Source organism: Ahaetulla prasina, chromosome 1, assembly GCF_028640845.1.
Source record: "Ahaetulla prasina isolate Xishuangbanna chromosome 1, ASM2864084v1, whole genome shotgun sequence".
Taxonomy (NCBI): domain Eukaryota; kingdom Metazoa; phylum Chordata; class Lepidosauria; order Squamata; family Colubridae; genus Ahaetulla; species Ahaetulla prasina.
Genome location: NC_080539.1, coordinates 233,064,166 through 233,089,051, shown reverse-complemented (window position 1 = coordinate 233,089,051; position 24,886 = coordinate 233,064,166). Strand labels below are relative to the sequence as shown.

The following is a 24,886-nucleotide window of genomic DNA, read 5'->3' as shown; positions in this document are numbered from 1 at the left end:
TGTACTTGCCCAGGCAGTCCTTGAAGACATCTTGAACTCGTTAAAGAGAATGTCTTTCAGGTTACAGTCACTTCTGTAGATGCCAGTCACTCCCATGCCCAGGGCACGAAACCAGTCTAGTCCCAACAGACTGGGCAGGGTCCCTTCGACGATCGTGATGGGCAGGGTCTTCTTGTGTGGTCCGTACTCGACTCGGACGGAGGTGGTCCCTCGAACAGGGATGCGATTCCCTTGGTAGTCGTGGACTCGTAGCCGTTGTGCTTGCAGGTGGCGCTTCGCGACTGACGGCAGTGACTTCGCCAAAGTGTCCCAGGACATGATGGTGATCGCTGATCCGTGTCTACTTCGAGCCGGCACCGTACTCCCTCTATTTTTGGTTTGGTGAAGATCTTCTTCTCCACTCGGGTCGAGGCGCGGCCTATGACCACAGTCGTTTGGTTTGAATCCGCGCCTTTTTTGTTTGAGCCAATCGCGGGTCGCCTTGCCGATTCCGCGCCTGATTGGCCGATTTGAATTTTCGGCGGAAGGTTGGGCGCTCGACAAACTTGAGCTAGGTGCCCTTTCTTCCGCACCGCCGACATGTCGCGTCCTTAAACTTGCAGCGTTGGCGCTGGTGTTGACCACCGCAGCTTCCGCATTTGTCTCGGTCCCCTTTGTCGCGTTTCTCGGTTCGGCAGACCCTTCCTCATCTTCACCGTCGGATTCGGTCTGAACCTCCTCCTGGTGCACTGGAGTTGACTTCGCCGCCTTTGGTGGGACAGGCTTTTGCAGTGTCTCCGCCGCTTGGGTGGACATTTCATGTGCTCTGGCTTCGCCCAGAGCGTTGGCCAGCGTTAGGTTGCTCTTTGCTAGCAGCCGCCGCCGCAAACGGATGTCTCTGACCTCGGATGAGTTGCTCGAGAGCACCTCGTCTAGGTCGCGGTATCCGCAGTCCTTGGACGCTTTCCTTAGGGCGGCCATGTAGTCACCGATGGATTCGCCTCCATCTGCCTTCGCCTCCAATTCAAACCGCCGCACGATTTGGACGGCGTTGGCCAAGTGGTTTTTAGTAAAGTCTGTAGAGTTGGCCACGACACCGATTGTAACGGCGTTGGCTCTGCCAGGGCTTCCGCGATATCAATGGCCTCCCGACCACAGGGGGCTAAGAAATAAGGCCTTTTGGGGGTATCTGGAACTCCTTGCAGTTCGTTGGCTTCTAGAAAGCTTTCGAAACGGGTCATATACGTTCCCCATTTCTCTTTAGCTGGGTCAAACGGTGCGGGCGGAGTGTAACTGGCCATCTCCGCTTTTCTGCCCTATGTTTGCTGGGTTCGGGTCTATCGTGCTTCAGCTCGGTTCTGGTTCTCCTTAGCCTCGAGATCCCACCTTCGTCGCCAGTGTTAAGTTCTGGAAGTAACGAGGCTGGAGACCAGGGTAGTGACAACAGCTCTTTAATATAGGGTGAACCCAGCAACAGGCTGGGGGAAAAACCTCTCCTTTTATACAGTTCTACTGGCGGCTTCGTCCAATCAGCAACGTGCTGATTTCCCGCCCAAATATTTAAAGGTACATACAAGAATACATAACATATAGACAGACTTTACATTTGGATTAGCACCTGTTCTGAAGCATCATTTCTCCTTTGACACTACTACACAACCATAATGTTTATCTAAATTTGTGAATTATACTTTTCATGGGGCTCTTTCCAGATGGGAGACATTGGCAATTTCCTACTTTGTCAGGCCATTCAGTCACTGAACTCTCTAGGACTTAATTCAGATTAGGTCTGTATGGGTGTGGTTGAAGAACTAGAACAGGCATTGCAGATTTGCTGAGGAACTGTTTCAGGTTTCCGTACTTATCAAGTTTTAACTGTCCTCTCTGCTTACCACAGGAGAGAATATGGTTCTTTTTTTTAACCACTGGACTCTTTGAATTTTGTCTGAGTTTGTTTGGTTGTTGTTTTTGTGTGTGTGTGTAAAAGTAAAATTTCATTCTCATTTTTCATTCCCATTTTTACTTAGCAACCAAACATCCTTTCAATACTTCCCCCCTTTCCTTTTTAAAAAAAATTATGATGTATAACCTCCTTTTTCTGTAACATTAAAAGCAAAATCAGCTAATAAAAATAAGGACAATTATACATTCAGTCAAGGGAAGGAACTTTTGCGAGTGTTGAAATATTGAGCCAGATTAATTTAAAATCAGGGGGCTAGATGATAGATAGATAGATAGATAGATAGATAGATAGATAGATAGATAGATAGATAGATAGATAGAGTATTTATAAAGACACTTTTGAAAGTGGTGGGGAGTATGAGAACAATCACAAAAAAGCGTTGCATTCTGTTGAGGTGGGAAATTTGCTGGGGGAGGGGGGGGGTCTGTTGTTGTTGAGGGCAGGTAAACTAGATTAATAACAGAACACTCATGAGAAGGTTTCAAATCTTGCTGTCAGAGGGTAATAATTAATGATCAAATGTTAATGGAGATGCTGGGTTGTTGATGCCATTAATTCAGCTCAGTGGAGCCAGTCCTGCCCAGGATCTGCCACAGCTGTCACTGCATTTGCTTAATTATTCCAGTGCCTTCAGGCTCTCCTCTCCAACCCTCCCCAACACCTCTCCCCCCCCCCCAATGCATTTCCTACTAACTTTGGGACAGTCTGTTTTCAGCGAAGCAGAATCATGAAGACTGTCCTGCTGGTTGGCTAGACAGGCCAGGCTCAGTCTGAAAAGCTCAAGGCAGGACAGAAGTAAAATACAAAGTTAGCTTTTTTTCTGTGGGTGCGGACATGAGTAAACCCCAGACACTGATATTGATGTAAACTTCCTTGGCGATGCCCCTTGTCTGGTTAATGATTCTTTCCCCAAAAGAAGAGTTAAATAGTCATTGAAAAAAGAGATGATTAATAGAGTCAGTTTCAACAGAACTACCTTTTACCAGCTATGCAGGTGTGCTTGGGAGATATCAAAAGAGGCATGCAATTTCCACCATACAGGAAGCCAAAACCAAAACTGTCCCAGCTTGATGTGTAAGCTCTGCCAGTAGGATTTATTTCTGAACAAACCGATATTCATTAGATGGTAGGGTTAAGCAAACAAAAGGACTTTTTCTTTGCTAATACTCTATTTTTTTTATTTATTTTTTTATTTATTTTGTCACAACAATATATATAAGTGTCATACAAAAAAATTATATAGTATATAAACATATATATGAGTAAATATTAGGAGGCATAAGCATATATATATATATATATATATATATATATATATATATATATATATATATATATATATATATATATGAAGAAGAAAAGAAAAACAATAGGACAGGAATGGTAGGCACGTTTGTGCTCTTATGCACGCCCCTTATGGTCTTCTTAGGAAAGGGGTGAGGTCAATAGTAGAAAGTTTTTGGTTAAAGTTTTTAGGATTATGGGAAGAGACCACAGAGTCAGGTAGTGTATTCCAAGTATTAACAACTCTGTTACTGAAGTCATATTTTCTGCAATCAAGATTGGAGTGGTTAACATTAAGCTTAAATCTATTGTGTGCTCGTGTATTGTTGTAATTGAAGCTGAAGCAGTCTTTGACAGGAAGAACATTGTAATAGATCAGGGGTGTCCAAACTTGGTCCCTTTAAGACTTGTGGACTTCAACTCCCAGAGTCCCTCATCCAGCAAACCTGGCTGAGGAACTCTGGGAGTTGAAGTCCACAATTCTTAAAGGGACCAAGTTTGGACACCCCTGTAATAGATGATTCTATGAGTTAAACTCAGGTCATGTTGAAGGTGATGGAGTTCTAAGTTTTCTAAACCCAGGATTTCAAGACTGGTGACATAAGGTATTTTATTGTTTTCAGAGGAATGGAGAACTCTTCTTGTAAAATATTTCTGGACACGTTCAATTGTATTGATGTCAGAGATGTGGTGAGGGTTCCAAACTATATCCTTTCTTCAATCAATTAACCACTTAATTTTATTGTACTAGAGCAGCCACCTCTAATGCATTTATTCCAATAGAGCAAACACATCCATGTTTTCTTTCACATATTCCCATCCTTCCCCTCCCTAGGTATGTACCAAAGGACTGCCAAAAAGAGACACAGCTCTCTTTAAATCTTTGCCAATTAATCAGCAGAATGTTCAGCCTAACCTTTCTTAGGCAACCTGTACATGATAAGGTGTTTCAGCTTGATGTTTATTTCATATTTCACATTTAAAAGCCAGCCCTATTTATCCCTTTGGAGGTAGCTTGCTTTGTAAATGTAACAGTAGTCCAACTGTCCATTGGTGCCTGGATCCCTTCCAACCTGAAATGCTTTTTTTTTTTTTAAGGTAAGGCATGACAACAATTCGAAATCAATCCCTAATGTTGTACGTGGCGATTTAAAATAATTGAAACTCTTCAGATTTGTATATGTCCTTGAATTTGGAGGCATTTGTGGTTCAGAGCATGTGCAGTATGCAGTGATTTAAGATTATTGGAGCCTTTTGTGTTTCAGTTTGAATGTGATAGGACTTTGGCAATGCAAAGGGATTCAACATTATTGGAGCATTATATATGTTTTACAGGTGGGATTCATCTCAATCTTGGACAGCAGAAACGTGCAATGTGTTATTGTTTGAAAAGATCATAGAAACAGTGCCATATTTTTCCTAAGGGTGGACTTTTCTTGAACAGCCAAACATCTTCCATTATTTTAAAAGCAATTTGTTAGACATAGATTTGTTCTAATAGGACAATTTTGTATTTTGAATTTGATATTGGTAATAGGTACCATGTGGCCATGTTCAGAGGGCAGCTATCTCCATGTGAGGTCTTAAATATGTGCAACATGATGGATATGTTTATATTTAATGTGGGAAAAGGTAAAGCCTGACATCCAGCTCATTCATTGCATCCCATCCTCTCATCAGATCCAGCAATTTCATTCTGCAAGGTTAGAAATTAGGCAGTAGCATGTGCAAATGGGTATCAAGGCATGTAATTGCCCAATTTGTATGTGCCAAGTGTCCATCTGCCGGCATTGATTTTTGTTTTAAAGGTGGTTTTCTTCTGAAATTCTCTGGAAGTGCTTAATCAATCTAAATACCCAAGTAATCCCATTTGTGCACCCATTAAACTGGCTTGTTTTTAGATTAGCCAATATCAGCCCCCCTTTTGCCCCCAAAACTTTCAGACGAATTGAACCCAATGAGGCTCTTTTGGGTAGAGGTTTTACATGATCTTAGGTTGTTCCAGTATCTCATCCGGTTTTCTTGAAATTCCATTCCTTCTGAACTCTCAAGCCACCCAACCATTTAAGCCACAAGTGAAGATTCTATAAACTGCCTGTGAGAATATTGTCTCTTGCGTCTAAGAGGAATAGAATAGAATAGAATAGAATAGAATAGAATAGAATAGAATAGAATAGAATAGAAAACAGAGTTGGAAGGGACCTTGGAGGTCTTCTAGTACAACCCCCTGCTTAGGCAGGAAGCCCTACACCACTTCAGGCAAATGGTTATCCAACATCTTCTTAAAAACATCCAGTGTTGGAGCATTCACAACTTCTGAAAGCAAGTTGTTTTACTGATTAATTGTTCTAACTAATAGCTAACAAATAGTTTCCCATAAAACACTGAAACAAGATTCCTGTTGTGCCACAGGTTTGCCACTACGAATGTGTTTTAAAAAAAAACCAGTAATTTTTTTTTTAAATCGGTCTTCAGTCGCTGTGCATTCAGCTTCATTTGGTCAGGTTATAGTGTTTATGAGGAAGAAAATTTCCCTCATTTTCCCCTTTCCTGTTCTCCAATGGAATGGATAATGTTAAAAGATCTTTACTATATGCCTCTCACTTGTTTTTTTTTTTTTAATTAAAATACCACAAAAGTGATCATCATTCTTTGAAGAAAAGTTCCTGCGACCTGTTTCCCAATCCTTTAATCATGGTTTGAGATACTGGATTGTAATGGGAACTCTCATGCCCAGGTTAATTTTATGATAGGTTAGGGTCGGCTTACGTATTTTAATTTTTAAAAATAGCATTTTTGCATTGGAGAACTTGAAGAATTCTCTAAGTATTGTTGATACTTGACCCAGTGATTTTTTTTAAAAAAAATGTATCTGACTCAAGGCTGAAACGGTGTTGCTCGAATTCTCCAAATTCCTTTCCTGAAAAAGATTTAGGAAATTAAAAAAAAAAAAAAATAGAAACAGCCATTGGAGGCTGTTTCTAAATGTAGATTGTCTCATCATCGTGATACAAGCTCCGATCTCTTGTGTCATGACATCACACACAATGATTGAAGGGAACTTGCATCATAATCCAAGTTTTGCCATTTGTCTCTACTTGTCCCCCTCTGTAGCTACCCGCATCTATGTCTTCTCCAATAAGGCAGATACAAGCCAGTAATCTATATTGTCTACAAATTCACTCTCCTGTCTTTTCATAGTTTAAATATTATTTTGTCCATTTGTCCAGCAACCTTTGTAGTTCAGCTTCTCAATTCTATACATTTTATTTATTTGTATCCTCTTCTTGATTTTATCTATTAATGTTTTTATTTGCTGTGCTTTTTTAAAATGGTTTCAATGTTTTTATAAACCATCCAGAGACATTGGATACAAGATGAGCAGCAAATAGATAAGTAAGTAAGTAAGTAAGTAAGTAAGTAAGTAAAGTAAAGTAAAGTAAAGTAAAGTAAATAAATAAATAAATAAATAAATAAATAAATAAATAAATAAATAAATAAATACTGCTTTTATTATTCTTACAAATAACTCAAGGGGGCAAACTTATCCAACACATCTTCTTCATTTTAGTTTTCCCACAACAACTAACCTATCAGATGGGCTGGGCTGAGAAACAGTCATCCAGCTGGCTTTCATGGCTAAGGTAGGATTAGAACTCATTGTCTCCCATTTTCTAGCCTGCTGCCTTAACAACTACACCAAACTGGCTCTTAATTAAATTTGACTTCAATACTCTTAACAATGTAGTCTTCAATTTATTTTCAACACCATCATATAACCACCACCACCAACTCCTCCTCCTCCTCCTCCTCCTTTTATTGCCATTTTTCCCAAATATAAATAGAATACCTTGTTTTGTTAAAAATAGAAAGCTGACATTATTTCTGAACCTAATATACAATATACTAGAATGAAGTACATAAGAAAGTGAAGAACCTGTGGAAGTAAGGAAAACTATCTTTTGTATATTACAAGAAGTAGGCAACATGGTGTCTCAAAAATGTATAGAACTACAGTTGCCAACTCATATAATCATTAGCCGTCTTGGTTAGACTTATAAGAAACCATCATTGTTATTTCTATAATATAGAGTTCTCAGGGGATTACCTATAGTATTAGGATATTCTTGTAATAAACGGCACATTTGTCATTAACTGGAAATGCTTCCACTAACAGGCCATTGTCCCAAACCACTGTCTACTTGCTATTAAAGCATACTGAGATACCAGGTTTCAGAGTAAGTTATCTTGCCACCTTTATGAACTAACTAGCATCCTTTTAGCTGACATCTCCTCAAAGAATGGTTTGATCCTTCATGCCCTCCTGTGAAGAAAAAATTAAAATACCAGCATTTGGTGGCATCAGGAAGAGACAGAGGTCAGTCCTTCCATAGCCTGTGACTCTCCATAGAGAGACTACCATTTTTGCTTAGAATAGTATTTTCATGTTGAATAAAGAATTATTATTTTTTTTGCACAGAAGAAATTTTCTGGATTGTCCATAATTGCTGGGAAACCCCCCCCCCCGAAAAATTCACACTAGATGCAAATGGAATATAGCTAAAGAGGCTTGAAGTTACAGTAGAGACAGTAGAAAATGGCATCTGTCTGAAATGAAGTGATGCTGACGTATTACAACAATGAATTCTTAATTAGACTGTTTATTAAGAGTCAACAAACCTTACACATAACAATATGGCATCTATTTGTGTTCAAAGACTGTAAATTACTTTTTTCCCCACCATTGAAAGGGAATAGATTTTTACAGTAATTCCTGTTCCATTCTTTGAAAAAATAAATAGAGTTTTAAAATAATACGAGGTACATTATTTTTATAGGCAGTGGTAACAGATTTGCACTTTTAATTTGACTGTGTTAAATGTTATGGAAGAGGGAGGTCACATTAGGGCGAACTGGCTGTATTGTTTTCCTAATACATTTAAAAGGAGACATTCAAGTCATTCCAATTTGTGTGATAATAACACCCTCATCGGGGCGGCCTAGAACCAAGGCAACAGCTTAATTCATTCATCTTTTGACTGAATTATATTACATGTATTACCATGCATTAGGTCTCTATGTAAATACGCCATCGGTTGAATGTTGTTCGAGCAATGCTGCTTTTAAGTATTATACAGGTATTCCTGCCCTGGTGTTTGAGAAGCAATTTTTCAAAGTGGTTTAATAATTGTGACAAAAAACAACAACAATAGTCTGTGACTATTGTATTATCTCTCCCTTTGTCACTCTCTCTCTCACACATATACACACATTCCTTGTGGTTTTTGTATAATAGAAATCATTTAAAAACCAAAAATAAAATAAAATATTATTCTTCATATATAAAGATGAAATAGGTTCCTTAGAAAGGTTAATCTTGAGAAGATGAATTTTTGAATGCTACTAGCTGCACTCTAACCTGTACGGAAATGTAGAGCAGTGCATCTGATGATCATCTCGTTGACTAGAACACATAAGGTGATGATTCTTCAATTACTATATCTTAATACCTTGAATAAATATATTATTTGGTACATATAGTGGGCTAGTTTAATTATTTGCAATGTTTTCCTCATATTTCCTCATACACTAGGAACAATTTGTTGGTTTTTAATAAGCCGTTGAAATGAGGCAGCATGCATTAATTATCTGAGTCTCGTGTGAATTCACATTAACAGGATATATCATGTCTTGGGTGGTTGCTATTAAATGTCGGATTGATCTATAATAAAGTCTCAGTGATCCAATTACTTTCATTCTGGAAAAAAGAGGCTACCTGGTATACATGATTGAGAACTGGAGGGAGAAGCTTAAGAGGAACTGATTTGTCCTTGTTTCAGAGTTTGAGGTTATTTGTGCTTTGCTGATTACTAAAGGATTCCATCTCTGCTCTCATGATCAAATTCAGTTTTTTAAGTCCTTCATAATAAGGTGACAGAGTATAGTGCAAGTATCCTTTGAAGTAAGGTAGGATGCCATTTTCTCAAGTAGACATGACTAAGTTTGGCCTTGGCATGAGTTTTCCTTTAAAAAAAATGATTTTTTTAAATGATTCAATTCAAACCATCCTCCTTTAACTCCTATTTTGGACTTTAAATACAGTGATAAAACTCTACATTTTCCTAAAAGTGGGTGTAGATTCTTGCTCCCAAGTAATACCATTGTTTAGTTTTTCATATTACTTCTTGTTTTAATTTTTTAACTGAAACTTCCCTTAAAAAACATATAATAATATTTGTGGCATCTCAGACATGAAATTCTCCAAAGTTGACCATTTATGGGAATATGTTAACTTATTGTGAATTTCTAGAATGTGAAATGTTTATGTAGAGACAAATATTTACTATATATAGACTCATAAATGGTCAATGTAATATTATTGCTATTTACCGAATTAAGAAGACAGGGCTGAACATAGAACATCGGGCTGAAATTCAGATTATCTGTGGGGTCCTTACTGCTCTCTAAGATTGGTTGTTTTATTACCCAGCTAGGTAACATCATAGCTCTAGAAGGGAGTGGTGTTTGCTCTCATTTTATATACTAGTGGCTTGCCTTGTCAGTGAGTTGGTAGTTCTTTATTATCTTTCAAAGATGAACATGACAAAAAGAGTATTTTTATTTATTTATTATTTTTATAAATAACTTGAAGCAGTGAAGATACCTAATATACTTCCCTCTTCCAATTTTCCATGAATAACAATTCTGGGAGGTGAGTTGGGCTGAGACAGAATGGCTGACCCAGTCAGCTTTCATTTCTAAGGAGGACTAGAACTCACAGTCTCCTGATTTCTTAACCACTAGACCAAACTGGCTCTATCTGAATATTTGAAAGATCTTTGCCCTTATTTTAGCTTTAAAATGGAAATGCTTTGCTTATTATAATAAACTGAAGTGTATGCAAAACTGCTACGAAGTATTATTTTCACACACATAACAAATGTTCTGCAGAATGTTTTAATTTTTTTGTTTTTCTGAAACTTTTTGCTTGCAACTTATGCTTCCAACAAACAGAAGGTATTAAAATAAATTAATTTTAAAAATTAATTTTAAAAAATCAGGAACAAAAAATTCAAGCTCTCTTCTCCTTCATAGCTCCTCCAGAAACATTGAAGTCTTTTCACAATTATACGTTTCCATTCTAGGAGCGTATATTTGAGAATGTGTGTGTGTGTGTGTGTGTGTGTGTGTGTGTGTGTGTGTGAGAGAGAGAGAGAGAGAGAGAGAGAGAGAGAGAGAGAGAGAGAGAGAGATACAAATGATTAATTTCATTTGACTTCCTTTGTTGTGTCACCTATAACTAAACTTTCATAAAAATCACAGTACTCAAAGTTGGAAGGGGGGGGGGAGCAGCCCAACAACCAAATAAAAACCAAACACTGTTTTCAACGTCTAGCATGAAATCTTTGCAGATTCTTCTTCTGTAGCTAATACCATATGTTCTGCAGGAAGAAGAGCTGTGCAATAAGCTATAGATAGACTGTCAGCTTGAAATTTTCCACTGCCGTTGATTTCTATCCTATGAATGTTACATAAAAAGTACCTTTTGTGCATTGAGATTACATAACACCCAAGTCGCTGTGGTCACTTAACTGCTCCAAAGTCCCATTTAGAGATTAAAAGGAAAGCAATTGCATTACCTGGTTTAGCACATTTGGCTGAATTAGTAATTTCCTATCTTGTTAAATACTGGATTCATGGCTTTTGCTAGAAGTGAAAATGCATGCAATGTAAAAATATGCTGGAAGAAAAAAAAAAAACAGTTGTAAGACATATCATTAAGCCTGGGTGTTGCATGGCTTTTGTGTGCGACAGTGGCAGGTTTCTGGAAAAAAAAAAAACAAGATCAGCTGTCATTTGCACGTAGTTTATCTTTTAGGATTTGTGGCAAGTACAAATGCATTCGAAACTTCAGGAGAGAGTTGAGGAATTTTTATGGAATAATTTATATTTTAAACACATTGCAAAAGTTAGAACAGTCCTATCTGCCCGAAAAATTATTTCCTATCCATGTGGTCCATTGAAGTTTACAATGACAATTATTGGCCAGAATAAAAGTAGGTCATTGTCCTATGCCAGGGGTGTCAAACTCACATTGTCACGGCGGTGTTACTTGACGTATCAGGACTTTTCTCCTTTTCGCTAAACTGGGTGTGGGCGTGGCCAGCGTGTGACACATCTGGCCCGTGGACCGGGAGTTTGACAGCCCTGTCCTATGTTATATAAATTGACAAAAGCTCCCTAAGATTGTCTCCCTTGTTAAAATTAGGTTTGAATTGAGAACATTTTAGTGTGCAGTTCCTTTATGTAAGCCTGAACAGTATATAGTTGGGTCCATCCAATGTGCTAAGACATAATCTAAAGTAACAAAAGTCTCACTATGGTTTATTGTACTGGGAGAACTGGGCCAATGAGTGACCAGTCAACTCTCTTCCCCCATTTCCATTCAGCATCACAGCCAATCATGGACTTAGGAAATGAACATTTTGGAGAGAAGGTGATAAAAAAAAATCCATTAAACTTTCTGGTGGACTAGGATCAACACTTTGGGATACAAATTGTGCTTCATGCAAGAAAGAAGGCCACACCTTAAATCAGTGCATTGGAAATACAAGGAAGCAAAGCAAATCCATTGTGCAGAAGACTACTGCCTACCTAACTCATAAAGGTAAAGGTTCCTCTCGCACATATGTTCTAGTCTTCCCAACTCTAGGGGATGGTGCTCATCTCAGTTTCAAAGCTGAAGAGCCAGTGATGTCTGAAGACGTCTCCATGGTCACGTGGCCGGCATGACTAAACACCAAAGGCGCATGGAACGCTGTTGCCTTCCCACCAAAGGTGGTCCCTATTTATCTACTTGAATTTTTTATGTGCTTTTGAATCGCTAGGTTGGCAGAAGCTGGGACAAGTAACGGGAGCTAACCCCATTAGGCGGCACTAGGGATTCAAACTGCTGAATTGCCGACCTTTCGATTGACATACTCAGCTTCTTAGCCACTGAGCCACAGCGCCCCTCTACCTAACTCTTAAGTATATCATCAGCAACAACTGTTGGTGCTGGGGACAACTGCATGAGAGAATTAAAAGTGGGGCATAGGTCCCCAATGGGTGTTTATCTACCTCTTCCTTACCAAATCTGTGATTGATAGGGGATATACCTGAAACTACAGTGTTGTGCTAGAGAACTTCACCAAATATTGGCTCATTGGACAATGTTTAAGAAAGCGCTATAGAACATAACTCAACAAGAGAATAACAGAAGATAAACAGCTTGGACATTTGGCTGTTGTGATATAAGAAATACACCCATTTATGCATTGCAGGAAGCAAATGTTGCTCATTCCACCTCTTCAAATTTTCTCAGGAATTGATGAATATCTGTGTTACTCGAACAAAAGTGAGAATAGCATTGTAACAAATCATTTGATTGGAACTGATTGGCAGATAATCAGATGTCTCTTTCCCCCATCTATCTATACAATTTGAGATGAGGCCAGAAGAATTCTTATGTAAGTAAATATGACTAGGATTGCCCCCTATTGACTGATTAGGTAATAATGAGTTTGAAATTAAATGAATTTTGTATGGCATACTATGAATTAATTAGAAAATTAGTTTAGCAGCTGTCATGGAATTAGATTTACAGTTGGGGAAGGGGGCTCGGAAGATATACATAGACTATAAATGTCAAGGATTTTTTTTTGTCACCCATCTGGATAAATAGCCTTTTCCTTTATTCACCATAAAGCTTTGTCCTTTATATATTTATAAAGCGCTCCATGGCTTAGGGCCTGGGTACTTACGGGACCGCCTGCTGTTACCGCATGCCTCCCACTGACCCGTACGCTCTCACAGAGAGGGACTTCTCAGGGTGCCGTCCGCCAAGCAATGTCAGCTGGCAGCCCCCAGGGGAAGGTCCTTCTCTGTGGGGGCTCCCACACTCTGGAACGAGCTTCCCCCGGGTTTACGCCAAATACCGGACCTTCGGACCTTCCGCCGCGAACTGAAGACACATCTTTTCATTCGCGCGGGGCTGGCTTAAATTTTATTGATTTTTAAATTTTCTATTATTAATTTTAAGGGGTTTTAGTTTTATATATTTTAAAGTTTTTTAGGCCAATTATAAAATAAGTTTTTTAATTTGTATTTTAATTGTATATTGTATTGTCTGTTTTTACTTTTGGCTGTACACCGCCCTGAGTCCTTCGGGAGAAGGGCGGTATAAAAATCGAATAAATAATAATAATAATAATAATAATATATGAATACCACAATATCTGACATCCCTTCCACCACAGTCATGATACTCTTAAGAAACAGTTTCCTGCTAGGTATTTAGGATCTATGATTTCTATAGGTAGTAAAAGGCCCTAATTCCTTTCTCTTTCCTATATTTTATCCAACACCAACTAATGTCTCACTGGATACTCAATATCCTTAAGAATTCTGTGAAATGCCTGGCTGACAAAGAATTCTGAAAATTAAAGTCCTGATATTTTGGGATGATGTCTGGTTGGGGGAGATGGTCAACACCATAAGCCAACAATAATATGAATAATATATATTTAAAATACTATGGATTGCTTTAAGGTTAAGGTCGTCTTTCATTTACTTACACTGTAGGGAAAAAATTATGTGGAATCTTTTGACAATGTCCAGTTGAAAGGGATTACTTTTGTAATTATGTGTTTGGAGGAACTCCTAAAAGCAATAAAAGTATAGAATCCATCCGCTATAAGAAGTGTAAAACAAATGAACTCATTTCATTCTATAAGAAATGGAATTGTGTGGTATATTTGACAGCTGATTAAATTCTAAATCATCTTGAAAAGTTAGGCAAAGTGCCTATACAATTAATTGATACAAGAAGGTAATCACAATTATTTCAAAAAGAAGGTGGAATACTTGCTTAAAAACAAGCAATTGAGGATATGATTTATAGTGTGCCTGGATTTCTGTGCTGTTGATTTCAATGGCTCTGAACATCTTACAATAATACATAAATGCATATTTGCTGAGATATTTTCTATCATCTAGAATACCTATTGGTTAAGTACTTTACAAAGTTGTTGTGAATATAACAGATGGTAAAGGAGAAGGAAAGGAAAAGAAAGAAATGCATGGAATAAACACTACATATTATTAATTTGGAGCCAGAGATGATTTTGAAAAGTACAAAGAAAAAGTAGGTTAGAGAAGGACAGTAACGATAATATTCTAACAACTCTCTATACAGAATAGCATAAAATAGCATAGCATAATATTCTGAATAAGGGATGTTATATCTTTATTCTATTAGCGATGAAGGTAAGGCATTCAAGCAGTCTCAAGCAGGATTCCATAGAGAGATCATTAGAGGTTCTGCAAAAGATAGAGATTAAAACACAAACACTGTTGTTTGAACATTACACACTGTGTAATCCTAGTGCCCTCAGTGGTGGGAATTTTTTATGTACTGCAACTCAGATTTGCTATTGTAAACATTGTACAATGTGGATTGTGTAGAGTGGAATTGAATTTTATTATGAGGTTTTCTCATTGTGTGTGTGTGTGTGTGTGTTTGTGTGTGTGTGATTGAGTGTGTGTTTCTTTTATGCAGGAGTTCCCTGAAATATGAAAGGGTTTCTCTAGGGTAACAAGGTTGAGAAAGATTGCATTTAACTCTTGCTAATGTGAATGTTCTTCCATATATAGCAGAAATAATTCTATAGAGGTAATTGGGAAGTACGGGAAAACTATGGAAGAGCTCCTTCAGGCAGTGGGATGGATTTTAGATCTGTTTATTCATTCTGTTTATTCAGCTCAAGCAATCTCTGTTGTTTGTGTGGTTTTGTTTATTCCAAGTAATATTACAAACAGGGCAGTAAGCCCATATTTCTCTCCTTTCGCTTTGTTACTAAATGTTTATTTCTATAAGAAGGAAAGCACTAAGAAATTAACTCTGTGGAGAGTTAACAGTTTGTTCAGACTCCAAGACTGAATTATTAATAAGACAAAATCTTTTGAGACTCTTACTTAATGATGGTCCAGTGTAACAGATCAGTTTCTGTACCTTCAAATTAGCACAGTACTAAAAGATATGCAGAAACAGAGGGAAATATTGAAAGACTTGACTGAATCTGAAAAGCTTGCAATGTGAAAATCAGAACACTTGCTGGGCTTCATTTACAGGTAGTCCTCGATTTACAACAGTCCATTTAGTGACTGTTTAAAGTTGCAACAACATTGAAAAAAGTGACTCGTGACTGTTTTTCACAGTTTTGACTGTTGCAGCATCCCCAATGTCATGTGATCAAAATTCAGATGCTTGGCAACTGACTCATGTTTATGATAGTTATAGTATCCCAGGGGTATGTGATCATGTTTTTTGACCTTCTGACAAGCGAGTTCAATGGGGAAGCCAGATTCACTTAACAACAGTGTTAATAACAACTGCAGTGATTCACTTATCAACTCTGCCATGAACGGTTGTAAAATGAGGAAAAATTCACCTAATAACTGTCTCACTTAGCAACACAAATTCTAGACTCCATGATGGTCATACCTTGAGGACTACTTGTATACAATGCTGGTGAAGTATGTCTCAGAATCTGAACAAGTAAAAGACTGCATGATTAAATGAGTGTAGAATCTAATGCAGTAACAGAGATGTAACAATGTGAATTTCAGTGGAAAAAGAATGTTAAATTTACCTTGAATATTATACTAAGAAAAAAAAATAGCATAAACTGTCTCATGAATGATACATTGCTCCAATTATGATCACTGAACATGAACAATTCATTTTATAAAAATAGCTGGAAACGTAAAAAGCAGGTTGGGTCCTTCCTTCACATGTGGTGGCAATGCTGTAATCAGGCCTGCAGAACTAGTAAAGCAGAAAGGACCCCATCGATAAATTAAAAATGATCATGGGATGGAAAGGAATACCTTCAGCACCAATTAGCTAGCAGAGCAGCAGCAATGTTGGAGCTGATGGCATCAATGAAGTGTTGGAGGCACTTGGTGGCTTGTTCTTTAGGTGGTGATAGCAGCAGATCTTTCATAATGCTGTATTTATTGCATTTTTTAGAAATACTGGCAGGCTGTACAAGCTGCCTGGGCAGCTGCTCGTAACCTGTCGGTCATATATTGTGAAGATTCACAGTAATGTTCAACAATGCTGAAAAATGATTTATTCTAGAACAAAAGGCTGAATTTCCATCTCAAACTGCAATATTCTTATTAAAGTTTGCTAAACCCTATATCTCCTCAAAGTATACTGAAATAGATTTATATATTTTAATGGATGCAAGAATATTATATGCTTTTTTTCCTAGAAGGTTTTTTTATCCTCTAATTGGAAGAATGGCTCACTAAATTATGGGTGTATGCTTCATTGTCTAGAATAGTGTTGTACCTTAAAAATACGTATAATATATTCAGTTCAGGAATAGTGGAAACTATTCCTAGAGCATAATTTGATACATGAATTTGTACCACATTCAAAATTTGGATTTCTCCATGCTTAAAATTTACATTTTAATTTTATAGGATATTTAACATAGAACAGATTTTTAGTAATATGGGCTGAATTTATCATAGTTTTCAATTGTACTTGATTTTTTTATTGTGATCATCATGATTATTAATATTCATTCTTAGTTTGAAGCTTAACAGTGATTTTAATCTGGTCAAATATGTAATTCTGATTATAATTGTACAACAGAAGAGTCACAGAAGGAAAAAGGTCTTCTTCCAAATGAAAGTAATTTTCCAAAATCAGCTGGGACATGATTGTAGGAGAAGAAGAGCTGCAAGGTAGAGTTAAATGTGTTATCAGTTTAGAGTAAAAGCATTGACCTAAATCCAACCCACCCCCACACATTAATTCCATGGACCCTTATCGAGTGACATTTTGGCTTGACTTGTTAGTTGACTAGATGTTTGCATTAGAGGTAGCAATAATAAACTCTTCTGTGCTTTGAACTCAAGAAATGTTCCAGGTTATTTGTGCTTGACAATGATTCATCCAAAAAGGTCTGTCAAAGCCAGTATTTCAGGTGATTGATTGTTACTTGAGCTGCTTTAGAGGAACCTCAACATTCTGAATGTAGAAGCACATTTAGAGTAGTGTGGGACACCCATAAGAAAACCTTTGAGGATTTGGATTGGATGGTTTCCAAATGTGAACAATCAGAATATTTATAATATTGGGCACCAAATATTATAGCCTAAGCACTCTAGAATTGAAAAGTTTGATTGCTGCTGGGAATGTATGTTCCTTTATTTTTGTTTTGTTTTGTTTTCATATTTCTGCTCTTTTGGATTAGAAACTCTATATGCAATCCAAAAATCCAACATATATACCCCAAATATCATAACTTTCCATTCTCTAACTTTCAGTGATTAGGGACCAATCACTCACCTAAAAAGAAAGACTTGAAGATTATTTTGTCCCAATAAACAGTTCCTACTTTTGTCTTTCTGCGTTTATTTCTATAACATGAAGCTTCCACATCACTCAGATTGCAGATGCTACAGGCTTTATGTTTGAAGGTAAAGAGTAAAATCTGAAGAGGGAAACAACATATTTGCTCAGTCACCGAATGCTTGTTTATTGGCAGGTTTATGGCTGCGTTGAAGCATTTACTTCCAGTCCTTCAGGTTGCAGTGCTACCTTCATTGAGGGACAACCAAGGAAAACCAAATGACTGTTGGTTTCCCTGTCTTTGTTTCTCCTCTGCCTGAATGTCACTAGCTGGCAGGAAAAAACATCTGCTCGGTATTATGGAATGAAGGGGAGATAATTTTGACAGATGCTTAGACCAGTGGATTTAGCCATCTTCAAAACCTCTGGATCCAAGCACATACTTTATGTGAATTTCCACTAAAGAAATCCCCTCTGTTTGAATTTCCTGTTATAAGCTGATAATTGAGCTCCTTTTGGTCAGTACTTAGCATTATTCCAGAACAATTTTATTTATTTATATCCTACCTTTATTATTTTATAAATAACTCAAAGTGGTGAATATACGTAATACTGCTTCTTCATCCTATTTTTGCTACAACAACAACCACCTGTGAGGTGAGTTGGTTTGAGAGAGAGAGTGACTGGCCCAAGTCACCTAGTTGGCTTTCATGTCTAAGGCAGGACTAGAACTCACACTCTCTCACTTTTTAGTTTAGGGTCTTAACTACTAGATCAAATGCTATGTTCATTTTACCTTTTAATTATCTCCAATCTGAAAACAAACAAACAAACAAAAGAAGCAGCAATTATTTTTCTTCTAAACCAAACAATCTGTTTCCTCTTACCCACAAAAGGAAGGAAATAGTTTGGAAGAATAAATATTACCTGCTCAGTAAAAATAAAAATAAAAACGGCTTCAGTTCTTCTCTCTGCACCACAAAGAAGACTGCTATGTCTTGCTGTCTCTTTTCCATCCATATCTCTGGCTCGGAATAAACCTTGGGGGCACTGGAGCACTTCTGTTTTTGGCTAGCCCAAGCCTACTTGGGTGGCCAAAGATCATTAGAGGGAAACAGTGGATGTAAGCAAGGTGGATGTTGACTTGCATGAGTTCATCACTTTCTGTGGCCCCCCCAAATCACAGAGTGGGTGGAAGCTTCCTAATAAATTAGGAAAGGCCTTCATTTCCTTCTTTATTTGGCAGTCCATATCTACCTTGTGGATGGCACATATAAAATCAACTAAGGTCTGCACAAGATGGCGACTACCTCACCTTAGTTCTGGAACAGCATTAATTACCACGTTTAAAAGGACTGGATGTGTGGTTTGGATTTAATAGTGAGCCATTCAATAATGCATGTTTGACAGACAACTATTGAATAAGGTTAATTTATCCCTTTAGCTCTGAATCACAAGCAATAACTTGGAGTACATAGTGAAGAAACCGATCACAAATAGAAGCTGAGGCATTGAATACTACTTTGTATGAAGAGTTTTTGTTTCTCTTTAAATCTAATTTGAATGCTTCCAGGTTCTTGGTGGAGGTCAGGATAACGAATGTCTTAATTCAAGTGTTTTACCTAGATGAGGTTTACTGTAGCATTTTATAATCTGGAGGAGAATTCTCTGCCATTTTATTGGTTCCTTTGCACTTTATCACAGGAATGGCTTGTGATCTTTACATACCTGGATACTTTGAAAATCATTCACTGATAGTATAATATACTAGGTTTGATGGATCAAATTAGACCTTCCAAAATCCACTGATGGCATCAAGCAATGAAAAATGCTGAACTACTCATAATTACTAATAGAATATTGTCATCCATCATAGAAAGGACATATGTTATAGAGGAGAACTGAGTTTGTGGTAGCAAAAAACCAGAAAGAATTTGGTAGCATGGAACTGAATAATTCTAATATACACTGCACACTGAACAGTACTTTGTCCGCATGAAGTTGTCTATTTCCATGTTAGATTCAGTGGGCAATTCTTCCATTCCAGTAGCTGGGAATCAACAATGACTTGAAGGCTATAAAGATTTTGGTAGCCTTTTATATATTAATTTTTTATTTTATTTATTTTATTTGTCAAGCATATCTAAGATAACAGGTAAAAGTATAAACGTAATTTGAATACATGAAAAGAGTAAGAGTAAAAAGGAATATTAGGACAGGGACGGTAGGCACACTGGTGCTCTTATGCACACCCCTTAAAGGTAAAGGTAAAGGTTCCCCTTGCACATACGTGCTAGTCGTTGCCGACTCTAGTGGGCGGTGTTCATCTCCGTTTCAAAGCTGAAGAGCCAGCGCTGTCCGAAGACGTCTCCATGGTCATTTGGCCGGCATGACTCAATGCCAAAGGCGCACGAAACGCTGTTACCGTCCCACCAAAGGTGGTCCCTATTTTTTCTACTTGCATTTTTATGTGCTTTCGAAACTGCTAGGTTGGCAGAAGCTGGGACAAGTAACGGGAACTCACCCCGTTACACAGCAGCACTAGGGATTCGAACCGCTGAGCTGCCGACCTTTCGATCAACAAGCTCAACGTCCTAGCCCCTGAGCCACCACCTCCCTTACATATATGTAAATGCTTGTAGCATTTTTAAAGCATATTGCATGCTCACTGATTTCTAAAGTAAATTCTCCCCTGAAAAGAAAAGTTTATTGATATAATAGTTTATGCAACTTCATTTCTGGAATAGAACACAGAACTGTACAGAGCTGAAAAAGTTTCTTGGATGATCATGAAGCAAAACGTGTTTCAAAGAAAAACCAGAAAGTCCAATTGTCTCTTGGAAAAAAAAAAGCACCTTTGGGACAAAACTGCATTGTAAACAACTTCTTATATTCACCATTTCAGCAGAGTTTAGCCCCTAAGACCTTTCCTACAATGGCTACATCTAGCGCACTTCAGTTGTGAACAAATCTACAGCCCCTTCTAAAGTGAAATCAGTTTTCATTTGTAACTTTATGGGATAAAGCCTCATCCAAAATGCCCACAATCAGTCTGTCCCTGACAATTTCATTGCTGTTGACTCACCGTCATCTGCTTCCTTACAGAGTCAGCAAATTCCCCCGCTTCTGTCTGCGATAAAAACAAGCCTCCTCATGGATCAGGTTTTTCTTTAGGCACAAAAGATTTCCCTAGGCAAGGAGGCAATCATCCTTATCTGCAGTAGCACCAAAGAGAACAGATTGTAAATTTTGTCCTGCTCCTGATCCTAGGGCATAAGCATACATAGACAGGTTCTCTTCTTCTTCTGCTTTTAGTTTGTTGACTGTTCTGTATGGGTGGGTTGGCATCACTGCCTTTAATCAAACCAACCAGGAACCCTGCTAAGTCAAGCCCTCAGATGGGGAAAATGTTGCTCTGCAGTACTAGGTTTCTAAGTGTAGGACTTCACACTTTCAATGAGCGCCTTACAGTACTTATATTTGGGAGTCTGCAAAGCTGGTTCAGATGTGGGGCTCTTTCCCATGGCTGTGTTAACACGTTATCCTCTGAACCTTGAGTCAATATAAACTTCAGGGTTGTGAAAGAAACCCTTACTGAAGTATAGATAAGATATTTTCAAACTATAACTCCTCCCGATGTTTTTATAAGGTGCGGTGGCGCGGTGGTTAGAGTGCAGTAGTGCAGGCTACTTCTGCTGACTGGCAGCTGCCTGCAATTTGGCAACTCAAATCTCACCAGGCTCAAGGTTGACTCAGCCTTCCATCCTTCTGAGGTGGGTAAAATGAGGACCCAGATTGTTGGCGGCAATAGGCTGACTCTGTAAACTGCTTAGAGAGGGCTGTAAAGCACTGTGAAGCGGTATATAAGTCTAAGTGCTGTTGCTGTTGGAGTGATTTTGCTACCTATACTCAGAAGGAACAAATGGATGATGCACCATGTTCCTTCACAACTGTCCTAAAAATCTGACTGTGAAAATGCACAGGGGCCTAGTTTAAATCCACTGTAAACAAAAGGAAATCCAAACGAGGATGATGGTGCTCTGGGAAGCCCATAAGTGCATGTATATGATTTTATTTATTAGTTAAATTTACTTGCTCCCTATCTCACCATGGGCCTACTCTAGGTAGCTTACAACAATAAAAAGGGGGAAAAAAGGGAAGGAAAGCAAACAAAACAAAACAGAACAGAAGTAAAATAATAGAAAGACAAAATAAACAGTGACAAAGGAGCACAAGTAGAATAAATACATCAATATGATCACCAAAAAGATGGACAGGTAGAAAGCAGAGAGAAAGGGGTGGGGAGGGGAAGTCTGCCTTCAATCTAGCAGCCACCTGATTTCCACTGCTATAGCTCATCTCACAGTGATGCTACAATGTTTGAAAAAGCCAAAAGACCTACACATGGTTGCTGCCTATTTTGCTCCACCTTTCTTGGTTTTCCTTCCTATTATTAAAAGTCACATAGTTGTATGAACGATAGCTTAGTTTTTTCTCTCATTCAGAACTCTTGTAAATACACACACCCAGAGACACAGGCACACACAAATCTTTGTAGCATGAGTCATGAGAACCACGTTATCATTTGAATTAATTCCGGTCATTCTGACATTAGATGTTGCTTCTTCAGCATTATGGCTCATACCTCCTGCTGAGATCTGTTTTCTGTATTCAAACAGCAAACGTGGCTATCTTAGCAAAGTTTTACCTATGTGACACATTTCAATCACTGCAAAATAATTATTTTGAACCCCTCATTCCCAGTCCAAGTAATACTAGCTGTAACTAACTATATGACATTAATATTTATATAATATATCTGGCCTTTTGGCTTTGAAATGATTATATAAATCAGTACCGTACTCTGCAAAGCAAACCTTGCAAATATAAAATCTTTCTGTTGTACATATGCCACAGTCTGTAATAAGAATGTTGTCAACCTTTAAAGCAACCTTCTCATATCAATAAAACAGATTTCTGTTTTTAAATTCTCCACTCAGTTTGTAGTTTGAAAAACCAGGTGTGTAGTTTTTCTGAATTTCTCCAAGGGAAAAAGAAAATTCTCAGCAGGTTCTCAAAGGTGTGGATTACTGTTACTGAAAAAGTTCATGAAAGGCATTCCCTATTAATGTTTTCCTTTGGGACCTATGGAAGCTGCAGACCACTGAATTGTACAATAGGGGACAAGTAAGAACCATAATCCAGCCATGAATGTTTCTCAGAAACTTTCCTTTGAAAGATTTCCTTTAAAAGGTTTCATTTAACAAATTGCATGGAAACTAGAATTAAGCAGCATAGTTAAAATGGTGCCTTTTCAGTTGGCTTATAGTAGCCTCAGCTTATCAGGAAGGCACAAGAGTTGGGAAAAGCTATCTTGGAAATATACATCTAAACACATACACATAAACCTATTTTATTATTACCGCAAAGAATACAGCTGAGTTGCTGTTCCACGACTATTAAATAAATAAAAAGAGTACAGTACATCTACAACTTCTAGCAGTTGCAGCGTTTGGCAATTTATACTCAAGATTTTCTGCCCATTTGTCATGAAGACTGTATACCTTTGGGAGAGCTTTCAACCCTGTGCCTGTTTCCTGCTTGTTGTTTTGTTTGGTTTTTAATCTTCAAGGATTTGCCTGGTCTGGCCTCTCCTTTTCGCATACGTGTATTGCTTAAAGTTGAGCTCATTTACTTAGTCAGCTCAACAAATGCCAAATATTGTTCTCTTGCAGGATGTTCTTCCTGGAATTCCACAGTGCACCAAAAAAGACGGTCAGTGGGAAAATGAAGATAAGGTCAACTTTCCCTCAGGAGTGCAAAGGACAAGAAATAGGCTAACAATGGATTGAGACTTCCTGAAAGCACAGTAATTTTCTCAAATGTTTGGGGTCCACAATTTACTATCCTCTTTACTGCATGCCTGATGTCCAAGTGGAGAAAACAGAAGCATCTGCTCTTGGTTGCTAAAATAGCCTTCAAAGCTATGATAAGGTTGGACTGTAGCATAACAGAAGTAGAGTCCACATTGTTGTATTTCTGATGTAGAATCTAATGACAAATTTGTAAGCAGCCTTTTTTGGGGTGTGTGAAACGCATGAGCAAGAATTTCTTCTGGCAAAAATTGGTTAATGCCATTTTATTTGGCTGGAGAAATGGGAAATGTGTCAGAAAAGAACTCTTCAAAGAAATCTGCTTATCCAATTTCCATGACAACGTGAAGGGAATACATAATTTTTGAAGGCCCAACAGATCTTGTCACCTTCTTTCATGAAAGGTTCCAGATATCATGAATCAGTTTTCTTGATAGCACAAGATACAGCCAAAAAAAAAAAAAAAACAACCCATGAGAAATAAAATGAAACAAAACATAGAAGTTTTCTCTTGAATAGTTACAGGAAATTAGTTAAATTATGATTTCATTCTTCAAGTTTTAAGCTTAACAACTGAGCACATTGCTTGCTTTCTCAGAAATAAGTTAAACAAATGTCAAAAGGATTAAACCCGAGTAAATATACACAGATATGCAGACTTTAGAGGAGATCATGTTAAAATCTTTTAAATTCTATTTAGAGAAGTAGTACATGGTATATAAGGGTGCAGTCCCTATGTATGTCTCTGAATAGGGTAATCCTATATACATCAAATCAGAAAGTTAAGTTCAATGGGTCTTACTCCCTAGCATGGGGCTCTAGCCTAAATTTCTCTACTGGTATTGAAAATGGCAATACTTAAGAATGTTTAATTTTGACTAAATTATGCTTTCTTTGACGTTCAAAGCAATGCTAACTATAAAGATGCCACGTTTTCTATTACTATTCTGCCATGACCTATGGTTTCGATTTAGCATAATTTCTTACTTTTGTAATGTTTTATTATTCATCTTTTGTATTTCACAAGTATTGCACCTTCTAAAGCAAGTAATAACAATAGTAATATGACTGAAGAGCTGAATGCTTTTATTATTATTATTTCATTTGTGTTGTAAATGTTGTATCTTGATGAAGATATCTTTTCTTTTATGTACACTGAGAGCATATGCACCAAGACAAATTTCTTGTGTGTCCAATCACACTTGGCCAATAAAAATTCTATTCTATTCTATTCTATTCTATTCTATTATTAGATTTATATCCTGCATTTCCGTCAGGAATACTGGAAAGATTGTATTAGAATCCTTCTAATCTATTCCCATAACAATCCAGTGAGGTAGGTTTGGCTGAGGGAGAGTGATTAACTTAAAGTCATCC

At 37.7% G+C, this 24,886-nt stretch overlaps 1 long non-coding RNA gene across 1 annotated transcript in view; it reads left to right on the top strand.

Moving 5' to 3' along the window:
* Window positions 1-23,494, top strand: part of LOC131203323 (uncharacterized) — a 138,396-nt gene extending 114,902 nt beyond the window's left edge. Inside the window, exon 5 of the long non-coding RNA XR_009156346.1 lies at window positions 23,372-23,494. This is a non-coding gene — a long non-coding RNA (uncharacterized LOC131203323). The remainder of the gene's footprint in view (window positions 1-23,371) is intronic.
* The last annotated feature ends 1,392 nt before the right edge of the window (window positions 23,495-24,886 follow it).